At 31.2% G+C, this 8,924-nt stretch overlaps 1 protein-coding gene across 1 annotated transcript in view; it reads left to right on the top strand.

The window, feature by feature from the left end:
* The first annotated feature begins 228 nt into the window (after positions 1-228).
* LOC107442500 (uncharacterized) overlaps positions 229-8,924 on the top strand; it is a 45,342-nt gene continuing 36,646 nt past the window's right edge. The window contains exons 1-2 of the mRNA XM_071181122.1: positions 229-310; positions 2,871-2,944. The gene's annotated coding sequence lies outside the window, so the exon portion shown is untranslated. The remainder of the gene's footprint in view (positions 311-2,870; positions 2,945-8,924) is intronic.

Here is an 8,924-nt window from a genome sequence, read left to right as displayed (position 1 = left end):
GAACATGCAATATTCCAATTACACAATATTTGGTGATACACTCAGAAAAAAATTTATTCCATATCAGTTATTGTTATTTCCACAAAAATATTCTCTCAAAACGTATAGGTTTTGTTTGTCTTTTCTTTCTTATCAGTTAACTTATCTTTATGTAAAACGCCTATGAAACAGACTAACAGCTCCGACTGATTATTTTAAGAATGGTGAAATCTCTTATCATTTTAAAACAGATGGTTAATTTCGTTGATATCTAAAGTTATCGTTTGGCAGCTACGAATCAATTTCGACGAACTTAAAGTTTTGCTTACAGGTAAGTTCTTTTTTTCCCCCTTCAAATGAAGGGAATAAAATATAATAGCTTTTTTCATTTAATTATAGTATAGATACAGAAATGAGACGAATAAGTCACAAATTAATAAAGAACGTTATCAAAATTAGTTGAATTAATATTATATAATAAGGCAGACTGAAAAAGCCAGTTTGATTGCCGACCTTTAGGAAAATTTGCCATAGAGAAGCCTATGGTAATCTATGGCAACCTATGGCTACCATAGAAATTTGTATGGCAAGATACCATACGCCTATGGTTACCATAGAGATTTGTATGGCACAACCCCATAAGCCAATGACTACCATAGAAATTTGTATGGCAAGATACCATACGCCTATGGTTACCATAGAGATTTGTATGGCAAAACCCCATAAGCCTATGACTACCATAGAAATTTGTATGGCAAGATACCATAGGCCAATGGTAACCATAGAGACCAGTATGGCATTTATATGGCACGTCACCATTCTCCTACGGCAACCATAGAAATTTGTATGACAGTATACCATAGGCCAATGGTAACCATAAAGATTTGTATTATGGTAGTATACCATAAGGAAAAGTTGATCTAGATCCCCACTAACGAAACAACAACTCCTATGGAGTCCTCAAAAACATCTTATAAAAGAAATAAATATCCATTTTTCACCCCGAAGTTAATTAAATTCAACATGTAATCCCACAAGGCATTCCTGGTGAGTCTTTTCCGCCCTCCGGGTGGCCAATTTTTCAATTTTTGAGTGTTTGAAATCAGATGTTCCATTGATCTAGACCGACATATTAGCGTGTCATCCACTATAAGTGGAATCTTTCGCTAACTTTGGCTACTTATTTTAATATTTTTTCGATCTCATTCTTGGTCAAAAACATTTTATTGCAAACGCCTGAGCGATTATCTATCTGAATTTATTAAGTTTTCAATTTCCGGCTGTCTGGCACTTTTATTATCTGTATCTTTTCAAAATATGTCGCGATTTGGTATAGGTTTTCGCTATGTTAAATTTTGCCATTTGTTAACGCTGACTTTGTACACTTTAATTAATATCTTGCTGTTTATATTTTTACCTAAAATTTTTATATTTCTTTCTCCCAACTGTTTTAGAGAAATCTAAAGGTATTTCTGACAATCACATTTGACCTCAGTTCTTGAAACAGTCAAACAGGTTACATTATATGTATACAGGGTCCACTTCAAATTATCAGCCAGTAAATTAGCCAAATATCAAAAGTATCAGCCAATTTTCGAAATTCTTAGCCAAAAGCAAAATCTGACAATCATTTATGATTGATTTTTCCCGTAAAATGATTCAAATCAAAATACAAATTTACTGCAAATTGAATTATTTTATGAAATGCAAATTCAAATCGAGCGTCATTTTGTAGTTGGGAAGCAGTAAATGAGCAATGAATGGGAAAGAAACAGGTTAATTTTTGATAACTTCTTAGACTAGAGCAGTAATATTAGGATAAACCTAAAGCTATATTGTGTTATTGTCACGAGAAAACTTATTTTCTGCAAAAATATTTGGATGATAATATGCAACTTGTAATGTTTATAATATGCACTTAATATGTTTTATTGACAAACTGCAGGTTATGTCACTCAATATCGCGCAATCCGGCATCGATTATATTAGTCTGTATTTTACGGTAGTTTGTCTCATACTTACGTAATCTGCTGTTGCTTATACTTACATTATCTGCAATTAATATAATTCCAATTGGTTATTCGACGTATCTAACGGAAATTACTGTAATCGAATGAAATATGCAGAATCGAATAAAATATACAGAACAGTTAAAAAAAATTCCTTTTGAACTTTTTTTACCATGATCGAGGAGAATATATATTTTTCGTTTCAATAGAAAAAATCATTCGCACAAATACAATTTCTTTCGATGAATTTACGATTTTATCGCATTTGGCGAGGCGGCGAATGCTTAGCGCGGACCCTGTATATCTATATATATAAGAGTCATTAAAAAAAATTTATGATGAGAAAATATAATTTCTTCATCAGTTCACACGATTAATTTGCAAAGATAGTGCTCAATTTGATTACTTAGTTGTTAGGTGTTCATTATTTAGTAATCAAATGCATTTTTGCCCAACTCTAATTCTGAGTGAATTGTTTGCTTATTTATATGAAGTAATCATAAACCTTCGTTACGTATAGCCCTTTCTTGTTCGAATAATCGTGATTATTTATAATCATGGGTACATGTTATCAAAATTATAATAACTTGTGATTGTAGGTAATTATTTCGTGTAATCATTAATTTTCTTGAATGCTTGTCATGATTTCTTACAATCTCTACAAGTTAGGATTACAAGTAACTAGTTATTACATAATTATCTATAATAAAGTAAGTTGTAATCGGTATCAAACTCAGCATAGAACTTTAATAGCCTTACTAGCCATAAGAAAATCGAACATTTTTTGAACGCTACATTTTTTTTTAAATTTTCAAGTAAAGCAATAAAAATCTTAAAATAAGCTGTGCATTTTTTTAAACATATATTTATTGCATTTATTAGGTCTTGAAGCCGACGTTAAGCTACTAAACTTGGATAGATAAGGCGCATTATTGATTAAGTGATCTCTGTTAACAGTAAGAAACTTGCAATTTTGTATTTATGTACTTTTGAATTGTATTTTGTACTTTTGAATTGTATTTTGTACTTTTGTATTGTATTTGTGAAAGCACTTTTTCAAATATGTTCTCTTTGAATTACTATCTCATGATCATTTTTGGTGAACAAAGCGATTCACTACTGCAGATAACTTCTTTTAGAATATTCCCACTAAATTGCCATGAGTTGGTAACTTCATTTTTGCTTTTACCGGTTGCTCTGCTTTATTAGATTTACCAGAACGTGCTCTAGAGTGGAAAATATCGGTAAAAACACTTACTTACAGATAGTTTTCCCGATACTAAATCGTAACAATCAAGATTTTCTACTTCCATAACCTTAATTCCGAAGCATATAGTATTCTTTTTTTTTATCGTTTCTTAATTTAAGTGCATATATCATGTGTAATTTTATTAGTTGCTTGAATCAAAAGGATTGCAATTTTAACCAGTTATTTCGTCACTTTCTCCAGTTCCAAATTGAAGGTAAAAGCAAGTAAACTAGAGTTTACGATTACTTCGTGATTATATATTTACTCTCTATTCATTCGAAGTAGCATACTATTTTCATGTTATGAATTAATTAAACCTAAAAGCCAGTTTTTTTTTTTTTAAAATCCTGGGGGNATTTGGATATTTGACATTTTTGATTTTCTTGAAACTGTTCTTTATGTAAAATCATTAGGCACGTGTTTTCTTTTTTTTTTTTTTTAATTTTCGAAGGAAAAAAAATTCGGGGGGAAAAAATTGCTGATCCCTTAAACTACTGAGAAAACCACTTAATTTATAAGCATCAGTTTATTTTTAAGTGAGTGAATTGCAACACGACCATTTTTTTATGTTCTACTACATCTCCACAAACTATTATATCATAAACCCTTTCAGTGGACCTTTGTATCAAAGGTCATTCAAAAATCTTTAAAAAAAAATGCTATTTTTTATACTTTGACCGTCAGAATCTAGTAAATTGCAATGATTTCTATGACTACATATTAGTAGGTAGTACTTAAAAATAAACATATGTGTGGTTATATCAAAGCTTAACCCCGTCCCTTCCCCGTCAGGGGACATCCGGGGAATACTGTGGATTCTAAGTGCGCACACGTGACCTCTCAGCAAAAGAAAATAAGGATTCAAAAAGGTAGGCTTGGTGACGATCCATGGCAACACGTCGGATAAATGGGCAAGGGAGGCAGAAGCAACTCCAGGGAAAACCCTGGTTGATGTAGGTTGGGCGCCGGGCGCGCATAGCAGCGACCTCACCAAGATTCCCTGCCCCCAACCAGAAGGCCTCAAAGAATTTAGTGAAATCTTAAAATTAACAAAAGTAGTTACTCAGAAAATGGAATTTAGGAGTTGGTTGAGGGTTCAAACATAATAGGCAAGACATCAATAAGAAATAAAAAAATAAGAAAAATGTAACAAACATATTGTGATGATGAAAAGTACCAGAATTTGTCCTAAGCCCATGAAAGCAGATACAATTTCAAAAAGAAGAGTTACGGCGATATGTGTGGTTGTATATTTGGCATGACCTTAAAGTATCAAGAAACAGATGTTTAGCGTTTAGAAGTTTAGTTAACTGCCTTAAGGTCGATAACTGCCTTTGCCAAAACTAGACAAGTATAAAATTTGCTGTAAAAGAAGCTGCAGAAGTATAGCAGAAACAAAAATTATTCTCCGACCTAGAGTTACTGATCTATTAGGGTTACTCACTAGGGAATATAAAAAAAAAGTAGAAACTTAAAACTGATTCAAGGTACAAACTTCTATCTACATTTAGATCGGTCTAATTAGAGTTTTAAAAATTAGGATCATTGTTTTTCTGGAGCAAAATTAAGATCTAACGGGTTAAATGAACTAAATGTTCTGTTGACGAGTGAAATACTATTATGTTTTTCTAAAGTAATGTCGTCTTTAGTGTAAATAAAAGATCTTAGGTCAAACTCATAGGGTTCCCGAAAGACTTAATGATGTACTTTAGAATCAGCAACTTTTATTTGAGCGAAAATCGCTGGCTTTCAAGAGGAATTTTATATAATTTTTAGTAAGATTGGCCGAAGAGCATCGTCTTGATGCCTAACGCTTTGATGCGTAGAGGCTGAGGGTTCAAATCCCATCTCAAACCTTGACATATCTTAGTGCCATAATTTGTGTTATCTGTTACTTTTTTAACTCTGACATGGGTTTATAAAGCTTTCTGTGTATTAAGTACATAAGTCTTCATATGTACGTGAATGAATAAAAATTAGAGAGATATCGAAAAAAGGCGAACATTTACCACTATTTCGCTTGCTTCGGTACTTTTTTTTCTTTTTTGAAGCGTCTTTATTTGAAGTTATAAACAGTGAAATGTGTAATATTGCCGAGTAAGAGAGTTTTGTACAATCATATTCATCTAATTGCTCATTTCAGCTTATTTTTTATTGTGATTCATATACATTTATCAATTTGGTTTCACAGTTTTTTTTATTTTATGAACTACTATGAAAGAAGATCATCTATTTGGTTTTCTTGAGATAATCTTCACGTAGAATTCTTTCGCTTTAAAAAAAATAAGCGTGATTACTAAGTTGAAAGTCGAGTCTCTTCTTCTCCTAATTTGACAAATGCTCTTAAAATCCATTGATTAGTTTTTCTTTTTCTGGATTTAGGAACTTGTGGAGGTCTTTTATTGTGTTGAGCAATTTTTACAGACTTTCTCCTCACTTCTAATCGCTTCAGACTTGGAATTTCCTTTGAAGATTAGGATGACTCGGCAGGTCTGTTTTGCATAATGTTTTTGTCAATGAATCAATTACATTATTAATTCAATATTTACCGCAGGACTAATGTCGATGTCCTTTGTATTTCTCTATACTCAAATATATATAAAAATAAAAGACTCAACAGTAAGTAATAAATAAAAGAAAAGAGAGAAAATTGAGATAGCATTATTGAGAATAGTAGTTACTCATTGGACAAATGTTCTTTTTTTTCTGGGTAGACTTTCTTTTGTAAGCGCCACAGCATTTCAAGTCATGGGTTACAAAAACTGAATCAATTAAAATTTATTCTCTTGGCACCCAATGTCCTGGATTGGCTTTCAACGGGATACTCTGAACTGAAAAAAAAAGAACACTGATGTATAACCACCCGACTTATAATTTAAAAGCCTGCTGGTTGCTCCTTAGCAAAAGAACATATTAATATTCCGGATATTTCTGTCTAAAATTGAACTGCGTAAATTAATTAACATTTATGTTAATTAACGTACTTCAACTAAATAGATCGCCATATCACTTATTGAATTTATTAAAATATAATTGCTTTCTGTCTACATCTCTTATTTAACCTAGATTTATTATTTATGTATTTAATTGTGACCGTGGTTCCTTTTGTTTTGAGTATTGAAGGGGATTTAATTATCGACTATGTCAACCTTCATCTATCAAAATGTAGCTCAAAATCGAATCGAGTTAACATGTCTTATATATTAGCGATTTGGTATTTAATATTTATAGTGGTAGTTACGCCACATTACTCTCCTTCCAGAATTTCATCTGTGATGGAATTCGATGAACGAATACCACTAGTTGATTCAAGCTATTCATTAATTTATAGCAAATTTGCTTATTATATTTTTTTTCTTCATTTTCTGTTTATGGCATTTCTCTCATTATTATTATTTTTTTCCCTTCAGTTTTTTTTTTCCGTTAGCATTTCGCTCCTTATATATATATTTTTCTTCATTTTTTGTTTATTGACCGAGAGAGTTTATTTACTTTACCGGATTTTTTTTTCTTTTTCTTTCAGCAGTATATATATATTTTTTAAGCAAATCAACTGTTTAATGTGGATTCATCCATCAATATTAGCAAGTTCTTATCATGTCGGCAGGTCACCATTGCAGGGAGATATTATTATCGATTATGTCAACCTTCAGCTATCAAACGGTACCTCTTGATGAAATCGAGTTAACATGTATTATATACTAGCGATTTGGTATTTAATATTTATAGTGGGAGTTACGCCACAGTATTAGGCATAATGTGTATCCTTATACATAATGTTTATGTTCTATATAGCTTATTGTCTGTCTTTGTGTTAATTTATTGCTAAACCCCGCCCCGCCCCCAAAGTGGGCATCCGAGTATCAATAAAGACAAACGAGATTGTATTTGACGAGATTGGCTTTCGCAATATGGAAGGGAATAACAGTTGCTAACATAAGCAATGCTCACGTTTCATCAGCCAATCAAGATCCATACACACGAAAACGTCACTTGCAGGTATCTAAATCTAGCCAAGATGCGTCTTTTAAAACATCACAGAATTCTTTTCCTTCTTCAGTATTCATATTTATATTAAAATCGCAAACAAGACAATTAATTACGAATAAGTTAATCATAAAATGAACATACAAATTAAATTAATATTATGTAAAAATATTGAAAATGCACATTGGTGGTAGCAGAAATAATAATGAAACTGAGTCTGGAAAAAAAATCAACTCCTAGAAGTTCCAAAATTATCGTTTGCTCTTTTCATTATTTGATCTTGTGTTGCTTTTTTATTAATGCTTATGTTAGCCTGTTTTTTTTTATCACTTACAACTCTTTACATATGGTTTTGCAGGGAAAATTGATCCAGTCGAAAAGGGTGCAGACATAAAAAGCTTAAGACAATATCTATTTTCCTAATGGGCAAAAACTCAACGTACATAAAGTATTATAGCTAAAGCACAGCCTCAGGAAAAATTTATGCAAAATATTCAATTCCCGTTGAACATTTTTAGAAATCAGAATGAGGTCCTGTATGAAATCAAGATTTCACCAGGATAAGTTTTTAGACGAAAGAAGATTTAATTCTTTGAAATTTAATTTAATTGATTGCTATTTTTTGAAAAATTTCGGCAGCGAAAAAAAACGCAATTCGAGTGTTTGAAACTCAAAGTTAACCTCGCGTTTTATACTGCATGCACACTCACTATTTAAATTGACTAGACTTAAGAAAGCAAATATTTAATGATTAAAAAAATACTGAAAATATTCTTTGGCGAATTCTTCATTAAAAAAATAATTCAAATACTCGAAAAATTGCACATTTTCATGTCGCAAACAAGGCACTGATGAAATTTTTTTTTATTTTAAAAAACCAGTTCACAAGAGCTTTTCATTTTTAAAAAATAAGTTTTTTTGTAGTAAAATTTTGTACAATCTTCTTTGAGCATCTAGAGGTGAGTAAAACTATCTAGAGGTCAATAAAACTTCCCTATTGGAAAAAATTCGCAAAACCAGTATCAAAAACCAGTAACAATGATACCAAAACCAGTATAACTATACCAGAAATTTAAAACCTGGTATGAAACTATACTGGAAATTTTAAAACCTGGTATGGCACCATACTGGAAATTTTAAAACCAGTATAGCACCATACGGGAAATTTTAAAACCAGCCCCATACTGGAAAGTTTAAAACTAGTATGACGCCACACTGGAAATTTTAAAACCAGTATGTAGCATACTGGAAATTTTGACACCAGATTTCAAATATATAGGAAAGTGTGAAACCAGTATAATATCGTACTGGAAATTTTGATACCAGTTTTTAAACATGATGGAAATTTCGAAACCAGTTAGAATCCATGCTGGAAATTTTGAAGTAGTTTTAAAATATACTAACTTAAATTCTTAGAAAGTGCATATTTTTCCGGAAATCTAACAGGTTTCGACATTTTCAAACTAGCTTACTTCTTTAATAATTTATTATTTTATAAAGTCTTCGTTTTTTTTTCTCGATTATATACTAATTTCCAATAATTAATTTCTTAGATTTTTATAAGAACTCCTAACTAATATATTAAGAGTGGTGAAAACGTACACTTTCTGTGTGCATCAATTTTTTAAAAAAATTCATATTTAAAATTATTAAAATCATTTTATAATTTTGGAGCGAAGGGAGTTTTTCAGTTAGATTTT

Source organism: Parasteatoda tepidariorum, chromosome 5, assembly GCF_043381705.1.
Source record: "Parasteatoda tepidariorum isolate YZ-2023 chromosome 5, CAS_Ptep_4.0, whole genome shotgun sequence".
Taxonomy (NCBI): Eukaryota; Metazoa; Arthropoda; class Arachnida; order Araneae; family Theridiidae; genus Parasteatoda; species Parasteatoda tepidariorum.
This window is presented reverse-complemented; position numbering and strand designations above follow the sequence as displayed.